We start from the raw sequence: 19274 nt of genomic DNA, 5'->3' as shown, positions 1-19274 counted from the left end.
AAACTGGTTGCCTTTGGTTTCTTGATATCTTTTATGATCGTAACATTAAAAGCAACCTGTGTATGTCAGTCGAGAAGCCACACTTAAAAGTAACATCTACTATCAGTTTTTTACTGTGTGCCAGTTAACAACTGTCAAGTGTTACATACAGACCATCATATTTCAAACCCCCATCTTCTGCAACGTCCAACTATGAAGAGGAGAGCTAATTCCCTGCAGCAGGACATACTAAGTCTTTGCATTTCTCTTTGTGTAGCTACACTTCTGATTTCAGGTTGAACTTGCATATTGTTTCAATGAAGATCAAACAGGTTAATGATTTTTACGATCAAGCTAAAATCATAACCAAGTCCCACAAAATTTCCGTGTTCAAAACTCCACATCCTTCAGCAGGACTTTTGCTAAAGGCATGGTTGCAAGCCTAGACCCTAGTATATGGTACCATTGTTATAATTTATACAATATTTGCACTGTTGTACACTTTAATAGCCAGAGTGAGCAGATGCACAGGAAATTATTCAGTGGCATATGGCTGACCTTGCCATCTCACAGAAGGTTTTGAAACATTATATTTCTTTTTTATAATTACAGAAAACTGTTTCATGTTTGCTCATGCTTGCTGAGAATAAGGAGACCAATGAATCTAGATTACAGAGGAACTTCAGTACAGCTCACGGCAAGAGTTTTAAATGGAATAGCTTGTCATTTGATATGAAATTACATTATAGTAACATTTTAAAGTCTAGAGTAAGCAATTATAGAAGTAATATTTTTGTAGCACTACAGAAATATAAGTTCTTTCAGAAAAGAGGTGTGACCAGCAGGTCAAGGGAGGTGATTGTGAGGATGCACCTGGAGTACTGCACCCAGGTTTGGGGTCCCCAGCACAAGAAAGATGTGGACCTGTTAGAGCAAGTCCAGAGGAGGGCCACAAAGATGATTAGAAGACTGGAGCACCTCTCCTATGTAGAAAGGCTGAGACAGTTGGGGATGTTCAGCCTGGAAAAGAGAAGGCTCGGGGGAGATTTGATTGTGGTCTTTCAATACTTAGAGGGATCTTATAAAAAAGATGGAGAAGGACTCTTTACTCGGGTAGATAATGATAGGACAAGGGGGAATGTTCTTAAAACAGGATAGATTTAGATTAGACATCAGGAGGAAATTCTTCACTATAAGAGTAGTGGGGGACTGGAACAGGTTGCCAGGAGAAGTTGTGGATGCCCCATCCCTGGAGGTGTTCAAGACCAGGCTGGATGGAGCCTAGACTGATCTACTGGGTGGCATCCCTGTCTGTGGCAGGGGGTTGGAATTAGATGATCTTTAAGGTCCTTTCTAACCTGATCCATTCTGTGGTTCTATGAAAAATATATCCAAAACAAAACTAAAGAGAAATGTCCCTGAAAATCTTGCTCTGAAAGTATTGAGTATAATTTCAAACACCCTTGTAAATCTGATGTTTCTGATGCTCAATGGAGTCCTAAGGATCACCTGACATTCTACAGTAAGTTTGTTCAGACAAGACATCTTTTTACATGGAGGTCAGCAGTGAAAAATAATTTTAAAATGTAGTATAAAATTTGTTCAGAGAAATGGTATTAACCTGTGTCACTGATATTCAATTTTTTGACACCCATCTTGTATCTGCATGGATGAATGACTATGTCTGATTTCTGAATCACTACTTTTATACTAATTATCTTCAGGTGATCATCTTTATCATTACCTATTCATCGCTTTTTTTTCTGCTCTCCTGTCAAGCTTCCATCACTCAATTAAAAAATAGATACTAAGTTGTGGGATTTAGATCAACAATCACACAAGAATAATTAACAAATATAAATTAATAGCAGTAATATTTCACATATAACAGGCTAAAATTTATTCACAAGGACTGTGTGTATTTCCTCTTTAAAAATAGTGCAGATACCTTGTTTTTTTATTAGTCCTTTTATTTCTGTCCAAAAACTAACAGATCATGAGACAGTGATAAGCAAAATTGCCAAATACAGTGAGATCAAAAATCTTTCTCCTTGACTGCAAATTGCCACCAGAAAAACTACTGTCATACACCATAGTGCTGTAAGACGTGTTGGCATTTCTCTGGTCAAGAAATTATATAACCTCATATTGGTTTTCAACACCTGCACTATTTACAATCATTTGAGTCTTCGCCATCTCAGTCCCTAAGACTGAGATGACTGTGACCTGTTAGTCTTATGACCTGTTAACCATGAGGATTCATTTCTGTTGTCGTGTTTTACTATAATTAAAGACTGCATGTTCAGTCATTTATAGCAGGGATGAAAACTCAGCTTGAAACAGAGGAGCAGGGAACATAACATTTCCAAGACGTGCATGGATTACACAGGGTATATAAATAAAACACTTGCTTCACTTTTTCCATTTTCATAGTTTGCTTTTTCTCTATCCCCTTGTTTCCATTCTCTTCCTTTGGCTCAGATAGCCTCTAGCAAGTACAGCTCTCTACGCTTGTTTTTAAATCTTGGAATCTCCTCTTCCAGACAATAGGAGGACAAGTATCTCCTGTCCACGGTAGGAAGCAATACAGGTTTAGGACACAACAGATAGTTTCCCAATTTTAATAACATTCAGTCCAAATTCATTAATGTGTTCAAACTGTAACATGCCACTGAATCTGGACTGAAGAAAAAATTTCAGCCGTAATAACACATGATGATTGATCCAGCTATTCTTTCAGATTTAGTGTGGGTCTTGTTTGACTGGGAGGGGTCTTCTGGAGATATAATTAAAATGAAAATCAAGAAAAAATAAAAAAATAAAAATATATGGACTAGATGAACTGTGAACTTGTGGGCATCAGGCAGATAAAGGAACTGTCAGAAAACAAATGTTAAAATGTGCAGATCCTAGCTGGAATCAAATCATATTCCATTAGGAATTTTAACAGATTAAGTTAATTTCTTTCATTGAGTTACTTAGATTAAGGTCTTGAATGATATCTGGAAATAAAGGATGATAGCAAGAAAAAAGGTAAAGTGAGAATGTGAGAATATGCTAAGAAAAAAAAAATATGGAGTAAGCTGATAAATTCTTATGACATGCCCATAGAAGAAATAGAGTGGACATAGTATGTCAGTATTTTTATGCCCTGACATCCCACAACAGAGCAGAAATAACATTGCTTTCATAACACACATGGGCATTCTCTAAAATAAACGTTAAAATCTGTGAAGGCAGTCAGATATGCTGAAAGGTTTTGTTGTTGCTATTGTTGTTGTTTTCTCTCTCTCTAAAATATACAGGTCATCAAAGTCCAATTATGGCCATTCAGAAAAGAGTGGGAAGAATGAAATGAAAAGATAGAGGAAGAAACAGAGAGAAAAGTTATTACTCACTGGTGACATGGCCACACTAATCTTATTTACAGGGCTATTGAGCTTCTATCGCAAAAGCAGAATATGAAAAATTTCTGATACTTCCTGATCTTACCTGTTTTAGAAATATCACAACACATTTTATTCCAGCAGTTCTTCATGCCCAAGAGTGGCCCCAAGAAAGCACGCTAAGGAGGAAAGAGCAAAGAGATGCGGAGGAAGTAAATATCTCAGCAATAATTTCTGTCTCAATCCCCAGTGTAAGTATAGGAGAGGGAAGGTTCACTGTGGTTATATAGTAAATAGATTTCTGGATCAGCTATGGAGTTGCTTTGAACAATTCACATTACTCCTCAAAGTCTCAATCTTTCCATCCGTATAATGGAAACAAAACCACATATATTCCAAATCAAATGCTTCAAGATCTGTAAGGAAAAATCTCTGTATTCAAGCCAAGAGTTCCACTATCTTTCAGCACTGATAGCTGCACCATCCTTGCTTTCTCCAAGTTTCCCCAAAAAAATAAAAAAATAATCACGCCTTCTTCGATATCACTTCCTCAGTGCTTACTTATCACTTTCAAGGGTTTATTGTTTGAGATGTGAATGCAAAGGGCAAGCTTTTATTTTCTTTCTCATCACAGAATTGAAGGGGTTGGAAGGGACCTTGAAAGATCATTGGGTCCAACCCCCCTGCCAAAGCAGGTTCCTTATAGCAGGCTGCCCAGGTAGGCGTCCAGATGGGCCTTGAATATCTCCAGAGAAGGAGACTCCACAACCTCCCTGGGCAGCCTGTTCCAGTGCTCCGTCACCCTCACTGTGAAGAAGTTCTTTCGCATGTTGGTGCGGATCTTCCTGTGCATCTTGTGGCCATTACCCCTTGTCCTATCCCTACAAACCACTGAAAAGAGGTTGGCCAAATCCCTCTTTCTCCCACACCTCAGGTATTTATACACATTGATGAGATCCCCTCTCAGTCTTCTTTTCTCAAGGCTGAACAGACCCAGGTCTCTCAGCCTTTCCTCATAGGGAAGACACTCCAGGCCCTATATCATCTTTGTGGCCCTCCGCTGGACTCTTTCCAGGAGATCCCTGTCTTTTTTGTACCGGGGAGCCCAGAACTGGACACAGTATTCCAGGTGAGGCCTGACCAGGGCAGAGTAGAGGGGGAGGATCACCTCCCTTGACCTGCTGGCCACAGTCCTTTTAATGCACGCCAGGATCCCATTGGCCCTCTTGGCCACGAGGGCCCACTGCTGGCTCATGGTCAACCTGTCGTCCACCAGGACCCCCTGGTCCTTCTCCACAGAGCTCCTCTCCAGCAGGTCATCCCCCAGCCTGTACTGATACATCCGGTTGTTCCTTCCCAGGTGCAGGACTCTACACTTGCTCTTATTAAACCTCATTTGGTTTCTTCCTGCCCATCTCTCCAGCCGGTCCAAGTCTCACTGAATGGCAGCACAGCCTTCTGGTGTGTCGGCCACTCCTCCCAGCTTTGTGTCATTGGTGTACTTGCTGAGGGCAGACACTATTCCCTCATCAAGGTCATCAATGAAGATGTTGAACAAGAGCGGACCCAGCATTGACCCCTGGGGAACGCTGCTAGTCACAGGTCTCCAGCCGGACTCTGCACCACTGATCACCACCCTCTGAGCTCGGCCAGTCAGCCAGTTCTCAGCCCACCTTACTGTCCACTCACCTCTCCCACACTTTCTCAGTTTTGCTAGCAGGATGTCATGGGAGACAGTATTGAAAGCCTTTCTAAAGTCAAGGTAGGTGACATCCACTGCTCTCCCTCCATCTACCCGGCTGGTGATGCTATCATAGAAGGCAATGAGGTTGGTCGAGCACAACTTCCCCTTGGTGAATCCATGCTGACTATTCCTCATAACATTCTTCTCTTCCAATTGCTTGGAGATGACATCCAAAACAAGCTTTTCCAACACCTTTCCAGGGACAGAGGTGAGACTGACTAGCCTGTAGTTTCCCAGTTCCTCCTTCTTGCCCTTCTTGAAAACCAGAGTGACATTGGTTATCCTCCAATCTTCGGGCACCTCTCTTGTTCTCCAGGACCTTTCAAAGATGATAGAGAGCGGTTTGGCGATCACCTCTGCCAACTCCCTTAGCACACGTGGATGCATCCCATCGGGACCCATGGATTTGTGTGCGTTAAGCCCACTCAGACGCTCCCGAAGCACTCTCTCGTCAACCAGGTGGGAGCCCTCCATTTCCCAGCCCCTTTCTCCTCCCGCCAGGGTTGAGGAGTCCTGGGGGGGAGTCCTTGAAGCAAAGACTGAAGCAAAGAAAGCATTCAGTATCTCCGCCTTCTCGGTGTCTCCCGTTACCAGGACACCCCTCTCGTTCAGTAAGGCACCCACATTGTCCCTAGTCTTCCTTTTACTGTTTACATACTTAAAAAAACCCTTCTTGTTATCTTTTATCTCTTTTGCAAGCCTCATCTCTAGGTGGGCTTTAGCCTTCCTCATCATGTCCCTGCAGGCCCTAACAACACTTCTATACTCCTCCCAAGAGGACAGGCCCTTTTTCCACATTTCATAGACCTTCCTTTTCCTTTCAGTCTTATCGATGAGCTCCTTGCTCATCCACTCAGGTTTCCTGCCCACCCCCCTTCCCCAATTTCCTGCTCTTAGGGTTGCACCAATCCTGAGCTTGGAAGAAGTGCTGTTTAAATGTAGCCCAGCTCTCACAAGCACTCTTGCCTTCTAGCAACCTAGCCCATGAGATACTCCCAAGCATGTCCCAGAAGAGGTCAAAGGTGGCTCTTCGAAAGTCCAGGGTAGCAACCCTGCTACTAGCCTTACTTCTTCCACCAAGTTCCATCTTGAACTCCACCATCTCATAGTCGCTGCATCCCAAGCTGCCCCCAACCTTCACATCCCTAACAAGCCCATCCCTGTTGGTGAGAACAAGGTCCAGAAGCACCCCCTGCTTCATCAGATCCTCCACCACCTGCGTCAGAAAATTGTCTTCAACACATTGTAGGAACTGTTTGGACTGCACGTGCCTGGCCGAGTTGCTTACCCAACAGATGTCTGGATAATTGAAGTCCCCCATGAGAATCAGAATTTGATGTACAGTACTGTGCTTTCCAGGTCATCTAGTTACATGTGCTCAACATTTTGCTGTCTACACTGATGATACATTGGGAGGAATTTGGTGAATTTGTTCACATAGAGCTTACAAATTTGCTAGTCTGCTAGTCAGTTATAACAATAGAATCAAATTACAATAAGCATTATATCAGTGCCATTTTTTTCACCTAAGACTCAAATTTACTAAGTTCCAATAAAATAAGTGTACATGCCACACATAAAACTCAAAAACAAGCACAAGTCTAGTCCTTTCATAAGGGGAGCAAAATGTGATTTAACTTTTTTTTTTTTCTTTCCTGCTGAAGAAGCCCTTATTTATAGGCTTCAGAGACTGACATCCATATCCCTACATGAAGCTTTTCCAGGACATAGCTTGACTGGAAGCAATACAACAGCTGAGAAATTGGATGATGCGCTATATGGTTTTACTACTAAAGAAACAAAAGAGAAAAAAAAAAAAGTCTTTCTTACTGTCAAGAGAGATCCATCCTAACAATTTTTAATTTATTCTAATTACATTATGTCTTGGCTACATAATACTTAAAGCAAACTTTCATTTACCTCTCTTTAGAAACAAGAAGACATGTCCCTCTCTCTTATACCTGGGTACCTTTTCACTGACTTAGTGAAGTTACCTTTCATTTATGCTGGTTTCACCAGTATTAAAATTTGACCCCTTTTCTTAAATTTGTTTATATAAGACATGAAAAATGATATGTTTTTCATGTAATTAATAATCTAGAGAGCAAACTAACAATAAAAAGCTTGTAAATTAAAATGTCAAGCAGGCTAACACAACATTTGATAAATGACTATGTTGTTGCTGAGAAGTACATTTTAATGTTTTTCTAATAGCTTGATTATAAAGGACAATTACCACTTTTAAAGTAGGCTGTGCTGAACATAACTAGATTCAGATCTAATTTTAAACTGACCTGGATGTAACATCTCAGCAAAAATATATTTCTTAATCAAACTGAACTGCACTGAATTACTAGAATGGATTTTAAAAAAATGTAATATACCCATTCATATAATTTACTTCAACTTTTAATCATTTTTTTCTATCTGTGCCCTCCAATATACTTAGGACTTTTCGCTTTGGGGACAGTTCATAGATTGTTTGACTATCTCAAAGGAAATTAGTACAATATTCTTAAATATTCTCAAAGATATTAGGTCTCAAAAGAATGAGAATGCCCATATAGCTATTTCTCCCTTGCCAAAGCAACCTTTATCTAACATTTTTTTTCCAACTTACAACGTAAAACATTGAAGCTAGTTTTAAGTGAACACTTGAAAGGCTTTGGCCTTGTCATTTTCTTTCCTGTGACTGAAAAATTAACTTTGATTGTCATGTGAGGAACTCTTATTTGGAAACAGGAGACCCCACAGCCCATATCCCTGCCCACAGTCTGACACTCATAGCATACTCTAAAGACATGAAGAAGGATTAAAAGTGAGAGGAAATAAGACATTACCAAAATTCAGTATTTCTTGTTTGGGGAATGCTTCAAGATCTTGAAGTTTGTCTTCTTTTCTCTTGAAGAAATTATTTACCATCTTTCACTACAAAATTTTTCCTGCAGCAGAAATTGAAGGAAAGAAATTCTTCAAAACACAAAACAAAACATTATTTTAAGACCCTGCAGAAAATTAAACAAAGTTGCAGTCATTTTCACTCACCTGCTGTCACACTGAACAAAGCTCATCAGGCTGAGTGTCTGGAGTCCTGGACCCTGGAGTTCAAAATGTCTGAGACCAGCTCCACAGTTGCCAAAATATTTCTATTTCTCCGTCAATCCTTATTTTTCTGAACAATCTGTCCTATGCTTATAAAGACAAAATTTTCAGCAAGTGTGTGCCTTAAAAGAAAGAATCAGTTGATAACACTTATATACATTCTTAGACATTCTCTATACCTTTTGTAATGCATGTCCAGCTGTGATGTAACTGATTTAATCTTTGTCAGCCTTTGGAGTATCACTTAATTTTAATTAAAGATAGTTCTTATCCGTGTTAGCACAAAACCTAGCACAGCAAATACTTTTAGACATCGTCTTTCCCCATGTTGGGTATTATTTTAATTTTTCTTAATATTTGCAATTGGTTTTATTTCTGATATATTCAGGTCATGTTTCGTTCATTTAAAAATACTTGTTACTTTTACCATTTTCTCATAAATGCCTTAAGTTTTGTTCTAAATTAGATTATAACTGGGACAAAACCCAAACCGCATTTGAGTAGAGAAGCATGGCATGTAGTTCATTGGTGTGATCAGAGAAAGCAAATGAGAACATAAGGAAGAGACCTATGCTGTCCTTCCTATCTGAGATGGACTGGTACAAGTGATTTTTAGCTGCAGTGGACTGGCTCATGAGACCAATCCCCTCTTCCCTGTTGCCATCATGGTGAGCCTGCCGTGTGAACGTCCTCAGCATTCCTGTCTTCAGACTGTCATCTGAGCTTTTCATGAGATCTCTCTCCAAGTCATTTCCATTAAAACATTTGTGTGAGCAGAGACCCACTCTTCAGATTCTTTACAGCTCTAGGCTGCATAAGATGAACAGCTCAGGGATTACTTTCAGGACGGCAGCTGGCAGAGCAGGAGATGAGATAGTTGTTTGCATGAAGGAGGTGATGAGGTAGGATGGTAGTGGCTATTGCATCCCTTTGTGCCACCGCAACCAGGGTGTACATCCATGGAAGTATGGAATGTGCACAACAGGGTGTCATTAACACATCTGATATTGATAAGTAATATTAAATAAAATCAAAAACAAGGACCAAAGTAAAAATTAAGTCTGAGAGCTCCTGAATATGGTAGGAGGAAGCTCCAAGGGGAAAAAAAAAAGAAAAAAAAAAAGAAAAAAAAAGAGAGAGAGAGAGAGAGGGAGAGACAGAGAGAGAGAGATTTGAGAGATTTTAGGTGAGCCAAAATAGAGGCACTGAACAAAAGTCAACAAATCACCCACTGGAACCAAACTATTTTTTAGCTTGAGACATCTACTGCTTATTTACAAAGGGATAGAAAGCTGAAACGTTTCAGATATGTCATGATGCTTTCATGGTAGCCAAAAGTAAGCATTTCCACTGTAATTTGCCTCCCTTTGCTCCTGCCCTATAGGCAGGAAAATGAAAATGGGATTCCTGTAGCTTATAGCTGGCCAGAAAATGGGCTTTGTTACTGCCAGAAATTTCAACATTGCCAGTCTCTGTGTTTAAAACATTTAGGACCCAAGTACCTAGACAATACCGGCTAAGCTGGATCTCATTTTCAAGATAAAATATTATCTGGGTCTCATAAAGAAACTGCAAATTATGGGCACTGGCAGAGTGACTGTAAAGCTGTGCTATACCATTTCAGAAAGAACAGGAGGACTGCTTTTCGAAAGTGGAAATTTTTCCCCAGACCTAGGCATTTCATAGTCTTCATTTGCTTGTGATTGGTCTAACCATTGCCAGACTCGTTATTTCAGGCTAGAACTTTTATTCATCAAATCTTATACCAAGCTTTCAGAACAAAAAATGGTAAAAAAATGCATGTTACACCTGTCCAATTGTGAAATGTTGGACACAGGAGAAAAAAATATTGTTGATCCCTCCATTACTGAGTTTTGTTCCTCTGAATGAACTTTATCTCACTTATTTTAGTCTTTCTGTCAAAATAAAAGAAAAAAAAAAAAGTCAAAAGAAAAAGCAAATATATGGGGATATAGGACCATAAAAATCATAAATGAAAAAGACCTGTAAGGTTATTTAATCCATTTCCCTGCCATTTTACTCTGACTCCTTAGTGCACTTGGTGGTGCTTAGCCCAATCTAACTTAATATATCTGAGGTAATGGAGTTTTGGTCCTAGCTTCCCCTTGCAAAAAGAATAGCAATTTATTATTTTTTTTTTACTATTTTCTTGCAAAATTTGTGTTCTTATATATTTCCATTATCTGAGTTAGTTTAATTCATTATAAAAACAAACAAACAAAATCTCTAAGTTAAACTAAAATAAAGGGTTTGGATACATAAACATATTGCTATGGCTACTAAGTTATTACATGTCATTTGATTTATTTTAATTCAGTGGATCCACATTCCTAGAGCATAAGAGTTACTCAAACACAGTTAGGTTGTTTTTACTTTAGTACTGTTGCTTGGAACCAAAGGGCACTTCTTAAGTGAATTCCCCAACTGTCCTCACTTACCACACTTTGGTTCACATCTCAGACAGCTAAAAGGACCTTTCAAGTAAGGTTAAATTGAAAGGCAATCTCCAAGAACCCACCCAGTACACACCAGCACTAACACAGTTTCACACTGGAGTAGAAATAACCTGAGGTAGAGATGTGAGCCAGCTACAGACCCTGAAATGAACCTGTGAACTTCAGGGTCTCACCACCAAGTGTTTTGCACTGCCAGTGTTTTTTATTATGCACTACCTGCTACTACATATTGATTTAGACTACCGCTTGCCTGTTAAATAAACTCAAGGCACTTCACTTTTGCTACCATCTAAAGTAACATCAGGAAAAGTTACCAGAGATCAGGGGGTATTTTTCAGTGTATTTAAGGCCTCAGATATTTCTAGCCAACATTCAAAGATATAAAAGTAAGATAATATTTCATTACTAAAAAAATAATAATGAAAAAGAAGATTTTAAACAGAAATTTTATTTATTTGTATTACAATAGAATATCAAGGACCAAGGAGCCCATTAGGACTAAAGAACGACTATGCTAAATTCTATGCTGTAAAAGGTGGTTTGCCTTCTGCACTTACTTCCCTGATGCAATAAGATGTGGTAAATTAATAAAGGAGTAATTCAAAGGAAAGCCTCAGTACAATAAGCCATATGGAGTGAAGAACAGCTCACTCGTTCCTGAGAAAATATTTCAAATCTGCGATGTTTAAAATGTTCCTGTCCATAAAGTGATTTCCTGAAATACTATCAGAATACGAAATTATTGCAAGTGCCATGAAGCATATTTGGCCTAGGATTCAAAGAGATGTTAACAGTAACTCCTTTTTATTTATTTATTTATTTATTTTTAAAGTACTTACTTAACAAGTCAAAGACTAATTAGTAGATTTGAAAACATTAATATGAATAGAACATTTGCTTGTGAAATAACAATTCTTTCACAATATCTTTATTGCTGTTAGCTAAATCATAGTTTCATCTACACTGGTTATTTTCCCAGGTTTTATAGATATAATAATCCATCCACTGCTTCTCCAATTTGGACAATTATTAAGTTATTAAGTGTGAATTTTGAACAAATTAGATACCCTGGTACAACCTCTTAGGCAAGTATTTTTAAGCCATTTCCTGTGCAATAGCAAAGCCAGCTTTTGAGTTCCAATAATACAATTCCACAGTGCAAAGTGCTGACCAAATATAAACTTTGATTGCCAAATTAGATTTGTTCAAAACATTTTGACAAGTTAATTTTGCACTGGTAGATTTTATGTTGGCCCTCATGATATCTATTCATGCCAAATTTTGACTGGGCTTTACACAAATATTTTGCTCTCTCTCTCTTGTTTTTGTTTTGTTTTGTTTTGTTGGTATTGCATCATTTCCATACCCCTCTGGACCCTGCAGCCTCACTCACATAAGGCCTCTGTATTTTGTCTTTCATTCTGGACATTTCCTGCATTCAGAATTTTGCTTCATATTGGTCAGTCCATCAAGTGTTCCCTTAAGCTGTAGATCAAGATAGCATTTCAGCACCTCCTAGTTCTTGAGATATCAGACTTCTGTAATTACTTTTCTCGTCCAAGATTTTAACATTTCTTCAGTCAGCTCATACAGGACCAGTGATTAAAGTCTGTCTGACTTCAGTAGAGAGACCTGTTTGCCAGCCTGGAGCAATATAAATGGCATAATATCTTGTCATCCAGCATAATCACTGACTACATGGGATAGAAGATATCACTTACATCACACTGCATTGCTTTCACCTTGTCCCCTATTTTTGCACTCTATCTGGCATGTTCCTCCTGGAAACTTTCCACATTATGTCTGCTCTTCTGGTGCACACAGACAGAACCCCAATAGACCCTATCACTACCAGCATTGTCCTCTGATATAGTAGAGAAGATGGTATTAAGACTCCTTAAATTCTGGGTGTTGTTTGTCTGCCCAGTTGCAGAGAAAACATTGATTACCCTGACCTTCAGGCCTAAGGAAGATTGATCCCACTGGCCAAAACTGCACAACTGAAGGCAAATCTACACAGCATAGATTAAATTTTGGGACTAATGGAAAGAAGGACATGATGCTAAGATAACATTCAGCAAGTGAACACTGAAGAGATGTCCTGAACAAGTAGCTGGTAGATGCATTTGCTGAGTTGCAAAACAAAGCAAATAATGCGAAGGTGATAAGAACACTTTCCCAGACCATACAAAGACTGCAGTACCATCTAAAGGTGCTCATCAGTACCTCCCATTTTGTCCTGTTTTATGCATCCTGCATCCTTAACATAACCCTTACATCAGAGAGATTACTGTATGTACTTCAGTCCCTGCAAATGGCAAAGAATTTTGTGTAAGTAAAATCATGAACCAGCTGGTGTAAATACTGTCTATAGTGCAATTTGGTCTTCATTTCCACATCCATTTGATGTCTGCTTCCCCTAATTCTTGAAAATAATGTGCAGTACAAAAAAGAAAAACATAGTCCTGGTAAGGATATGGAACTCAAAAATCTGCAAGCAGACACCCTTCACTTCCTCCTTAGGTAAACTCCATATTACCAGGCATAATTGGGTAAAGTAATGGATGTAACACAGCTTGCTAGACTATCCACAGGTGACTACAGTTTTAAGTGTTAATAGAAATCTTCAATGGCTTGTGACAAATTAATTTTCTTCCTGTCAAGGAAGGTTAAGGCTTGGTTACTTGCTACAAACGAGCATCTTATTGATAGCACCAACTTAGCCAGAGAAGCCCATCTGAGTAATATTCACCGTAACCGTTTGTGTAATTTTCTCTTAAAAATTACTGGAGACAGAGAAACTTACAAGAATTTAAGTACTCACAGGATCACCAGTGTGATTATTGTTTTTCCTATCATTATTTGACTAACAATTGATTGACAAGAGTCACTATTTTCAGACTACGTGTAAGAAGGGTAACAGTCCTCTCCATGCTGTGTGACAGCATGTGTTGATCATCGGCACTGAATTAGCAGTGGAGCTAATCTCCACAGAAGCTGCCTTTCTCAGACTCAGGTTCTCCCCTCTCTGAGTCTTCTTATATTTGCAACACAGTTCATGTGTTCTTGCCAGGAACCCAGACACTACAAAGAAATTGACTTGGATGTAAGCATATGCTTTTACGTATCTAATTTTGATAACAGCATCTATGAAGCTGACCGCATGCAATACCAGAATCCACTAACCATTGGGGAAACATTTTGTGTCCAGATGCCCTCCACGTTCTTGACATACTTTACAGTAACAAGTCATTTTTTCACTCATTCAGACAAAACAGATCTGAACCACTCATACAAGTGAATATCAAACTCTGAAGAGAGACAAGAGAGATGGATTCATGGTTCTCAGCGTAGGAGATGGGTTAACGTCTGACTCCACATCAACAAAGTAGAACACAGTCCTGCCAACATTAGCACATTTTTAGCAATTCTTACCAAATTGAGCAGGAACTAAGGAGACACCAAATGTAGACAAGGCAGCCTTTTCTTCCACACTCTTCCTGGTTTTAATGACCAGATAGAGTATTCCACCATCATCAATGCTCCTGTGTTGCTATCACCCATGGAATTGCATCCATGGTAATAGTCACATTGCAGCTAAAGCAGGGCTGCCCCATGAGGGGGTAATGAGCCAGGAGCCAAGTGACTCAACATATGCAGTGCCTTCACCAAGAGGACTCCATCCTGTGGGATCTGAGAAGGGCAAGCCAAGCAAGGCCCAATATCTGATAACAGAGTCCATTAGCAACTCCAAGGATGGCAAAAAGATGAAACAGGTCCAGGACACCTCCAAGAGGCGGGTCCAGAGGAAGGCCACCCATAATATTGGTGATATCACTAGGTACTTTTGCCAGCTGTGTGCTGTTGGTCTTTTAGGACTGCAGACACCTCCAACACAGCTCAGGATCCAGCAGGAACTGTATTCCTGATCTTGAGTAAAAAAGGAGTGCTTGGGCAGGGGTGTGTGTCCCAGGTGAAGCCAGGCAGAACCATGAAGGTCTTCTGAGGCCCTCTAGGTATTACAGTAAGGAAACACCAAAAAAAAAAAAAAAAAAAAAAACCAGTTAACAGTCATTGTCTGCAATTGCAAACACAAAGAAAAAAAATAACATACATATGAATGATGATTTCTGCACCTAATAGAAAAAAATACAGGGTGAGGATAGGATAACAAAGTAGACTACTATTATACAACACCCAAGAATCAATCAGATCAATCAGTTATACCAAAGCTTAGGTCAGTGCAAGACAACATTGCTTGAGAATTATTAGCAGCCATAAATCACTACAAACGAGCAACTGCAACTGTCAGAGCCATACTTGGAGAGGTACACTATACACTTGTCAGCTCCTTAGGTGAAATTGTCGGGTTAGGCTAACAACCTCCAGAAGGTAGTGGTACCTATCTGCTTTTCAAAGAGGAAACAATTTATTCAAAATATTTTCTCTGACATGTCTGTAAAATAAATCTATGCAAATTCTAAAGTAACATAATATTCATGCAGATTACTCTGGACTACCAGAAGGCCACTAAGACTGTACTGTTTATCTGCATTTAGTATCAAAATGAATCTTGCATGCCAAGAGACAGCCACTTTAATTACAAAGAGCAAAGAGCTCTGATTATTTCTATGCGGCCTATGGTAGCCTAGTCCTTTGCCTAGAACTTCCAATTTATTCTTGCTGTTATGCACCACTGAAATTACACATCAGAATTCTGGGTAAATTCTCAGACATGTAGAATTTGGGAAGTTTCAAACACAAGGCTACACAAATTACAAGCAGGATTTTGAGATCTGTGGGTTTTTTGTTGGTTTGTTTTTGTTTGGTGGTGGTGGTGGTTTTGGTCAGTGCTGCAATCAAATAAAGACTTTTCAAAAGAAATTTCATGTACCTCCTTTGCCATGAGAACACATGCCTTGGAATAGCTAGTAGCCAAAATATGAGGCAATCTACTCAATATATAGGACAGTGCAAAAAAAACCCCTTTGAGTCATACAGGAGATTAAACAAGCATTCTATTGCCTGTCTCTCAAGTCCAGAGTATTTCATTATTTATATGAAGTGGAGCAGCTCCAAGAGGAGAAACTGTAAGTGTCTGACATCATCACCAGTGACTTGGGCATTTGCCTACAGTCCTGGATCAGCTGTCAGATGGAGCAGCCTGTCCTAGAGCAGTAAATTACTGGCTTCGTGTTACATTTCATAGCTACCTTCCACTAACAGTAGTGGTGCTGAGTGTCTTTCTGAATGGTTGGTGGAAAAAAATAATTTTGCAGTTCACCTAAGCTATGGATTCAATAGGGATACTTGATGGCTCATTATCCTTCTTTCTCTTCCTTTCTTCCCATATAGTAACTACATCCACCAAGTGATAAATAATCAATTTCTCTTTATTGTAAGAGATAAGGTTACCTTTATCACCTCTCCTTTACTATCTTCTACTTTTCCTGCAGAAGAAGAAACTTTTCTCTCTGATGGTCTCATTGATGTGTATCTGTTTGAACTTAAAGCAATTGTTCTCAACTAATATTTAGCTTAAAGTATGCTTCTTCTATTTCAAACTGTGCACATTTTTCGCAGCTTATAGTATCTGATCTAAAAAAACATATTACCTCTACATATTAATCTCTTCCAAACCTTAGTCATTGAAAGAGAATTAGAATACAACCTACTGTGTTATTGGTGGAGCCATATTCGCTCACATTTCAAATAGAGACATTGGTCTGATTTTACACCATTTAAGGCTTTCAGACAAACTTTGGAGGATTTAATAATTAAAGACCTGAAGGCAAATGGAATAAATGTGAAGAGGATTTGCCAAAAGTCACTCATGATACATTACATCGTTGTTTCTATTAGACTGAGATAAACGTGGGCAGATAAATTTAGACCAGATAAACTGCAAACCTCAGAAAAATATTTAACATAAGGTCACAGGAAAATTATTAAATATGCTGTAAAACAACAGAAAATAATCTCTTACAAGACATTTAAGTGGGTAAAAAGTGGCCAAAATCAGATAATATCTTTTAGCAAAAGTCCTCTCTCTGCAAGAATGTTAAAAGTGGGATTCCTTGGGTGTCATCTTAAAAGTCTTACTGCTGTTTTGAGTGGTGATATTTGGCATAAAATGAAGGAGTGAGTTAAAGAAATTTTCCAGAGGACACAAAAGTTGTCATCAGCATAGAGGACAGAATATCAAAGACAAAAGAACCAGATGATATGAAGGACTGAAATAAAGTGGCACAAAAGACAGGTCATGAATTTGAATCTAATTAAAATTTCTGTTATAAGCTGGAGCTTATCGGTTGGAAAAAAAAAATAAGAGGGGAACTAGATGTGTGCATTAATCTATTAGAGAGTGCTTATGAGAATGGTACATCCTTGGAAAAGACAAGTGTGTTTCTAGGAGAAGTCAGATAGTTATATCTAAACAAGGTAATTAAGTGTTCATGCCATGTGGAAGATACTAATACTCAACTGGAATACTACATACATCTCTTATCACTGAGTAAGCAACTAGAGTAGGTACAGAGAAAGACCATGAGATCTGTTCAAGAGAACAGATATAAGAAGAATCCAATGCCCTTGACAGATTTATCATCAAAACAACAAAGGAGAAAGGAGACAATTTCTTCTACATATACCATAGAATCTAGAGAAGGGAAATTGTTTCTAGAGCAAATTTAAGTTGTAAATTAGACGAAAATATATAGCTCTTTGAGCAGAAAAGTTCTGGACCAATCTTTTAATGGAAATATCAGGAGCCAGAAACAACTCATTTCAAGTAACTCATTTACCAAATTCATTTCATAACTTGGTAAATTAAGAGAAGGATTATGCAGTTAGGTTGCCAATAGCATCTGAGATCAGGAGGTCCCTTTCAGTCTTCTCTCCCTTTGTCAGAGTAAGCTACACCTTACTGCTCTGTGCTTTTCTGTTCATCCAGTGGTACCAATAGAGGGAGGAAGAATCTGTCCAAGAACGTGGAAGTGCCAAATTCTATAACAAATTATATACTCTATAATTCCAGATAGCAGAAGGCTGAGTTCAAATTCCTGTGCTATTCAGAGTATTAACAGCTTAGCTGGAATCCTGTCATGTAGCTTGCTTGGTGCTCCTACAGAGCAACACTCCAAAAGTGGGTAAAAAGTCTATTTATCTGCCAGGCACTCAGTAGTTCAATCTGAGACAGGCTGTGTTATTCAACATGTTCTCTTCAGATCTATCAATTTTCTTGGAGGGGACAGTACGGATTTTTTGCAAGTCATATGGAAGTTATGTTCCAGTGATCTGCACTTGTCAAAGAATAACTGTTTCTCCAGAGCCAACTTATGACATCAGCAGCACCTGCCAAAAATTATAGCGCAGATCAAATGTGGCATTCAAAGTTTGTGCCCTGTAACTGTCTGGCCATTCCACTTGGTGTGTTACAGCCTTCACAAAATGAGGCTGTAGGTTTGGGTTTTTTGCCCCTGCCATTAAACCAATCCATAATAGCAGATGTCATCACTCCCAAATAAAAATAAGTGACGGATGAAAAGATTTCATCAGTTATTCCTGGCAGTTGGAGTCCTCTTGAAAAGGGGAACCCAGAGGTAAAAGTGACAGTATTCAGTAATCACTCAAGAAATCCATACTTTGACAGAAGAGGAAACTACTATACACTCAAAGTAAGCATTTATATTCTTGTATTTTGGCCAAAATAAGATTTTCTCATCCTACCTTGATTATTAAACTCACCTAAACATATATGCACTTACATTTATTTTATTTTTGATAAATTGTGTGAATTTGAATAACATTTTATTCTTTTTCTCTCCACGACCTTGTATTATGGTGGATTTTATTGAAAGATAATCTGCACCTGTCTGATTTATAAAATTTCAGAATTATCCTGCCTGTTTTGTTTTACTCTAATCTTAACTTCAATTATTAACCTGTTGTTTATTTCTATGTTGTTTTGGGGTATTACTACACCTTCTATAATAACATACTTCAGCTGAATGAAAAAACATCATAAAATCAATATGGGATTTTCATCCTTATGATGCAGACTAATTTAAAGTTTTTCAGAAAATAAAGATTTTTTTAATCATTATTTAAAAAGCAAAACAGGACAAACAGGCTTAGATCACAGGAACTATACTGTAATAACAATTCTATAATACCGGAAAATGCTCTATGATTAGGCAAACAAATCTCAGAGAAGGGCAAAAAGAATAAGAGATTAATTAGGGGCCCAACAAAGATAAAAAAGCTCATGGTCATGATATGACCCTGGGGACTAGTTCCACCTAAAGTCAAAGATAGCCTTTCCATTGTTTACAATGACTTAAAAAAAAAAATTAATAATAATAATTTATTTCAGAAACATAAATGTTCATGTTGTTCATGTTCAAACTTAAAATTGGTTGAATCCTTAATTTATTGAAAGTGTTAAAATTTACCCTATATCCACCTTTTAGAAAGGAAACATTTTTAAAAATATATATATAGTAAAAAAATCATTCTTGTTAAAGATTCTATTGTGTCAGCACACACTTTGAAAATAAAGATTATAAATGTTTAAACATTATTTCA

General features: G+C 38.4%; 1 protein-coding gene across 4 annotated transcripts in view; it reads left to right on the top strand.

Moving 5' to 3' along the window:
- Positions 1 to 19274, top strand: part of LOC308185437 (protein FAM240B-like) — a 37245-nt gene that overhangs the window by 9155 nt on the left and 8816 nt on the right. The window contains exon 1 of one of the 4 annotated variants that reach the window (XM_080573549.1): positions 3527 to 3616. The exons of 2 other annotated variants lie outside the window; for them this stretch is intronic. The gene's annotated coding sequence lies outside the window, so the exon portion shown is untranslated. Of the gene's footprint in view, positions 1 to 3526; positions 3617 to 18222; positions 18365 to 19274 lie in introns of those variants that run through there. One more of the 4 variants, XM_080573547.1, reaches the window with a different exon arrangement.

Source organism: Anser brachyrhynchus, assembly GCF_964034855.1.
Source record: "Anser brachyrhynchus genome assembly, chromosome: Z".
In the NCBI taxonomy this organism is placed as follows: Eukaryota; Metazoa; Chordata; class Aves; order Anseriformes; family Anatidae; genus Anser; species Anser brachyrhynchus.
Note: the sequence above shows the minus strand (reverse complement) of the source record. Positions and strands in the feature narration are given on the sequence as shown.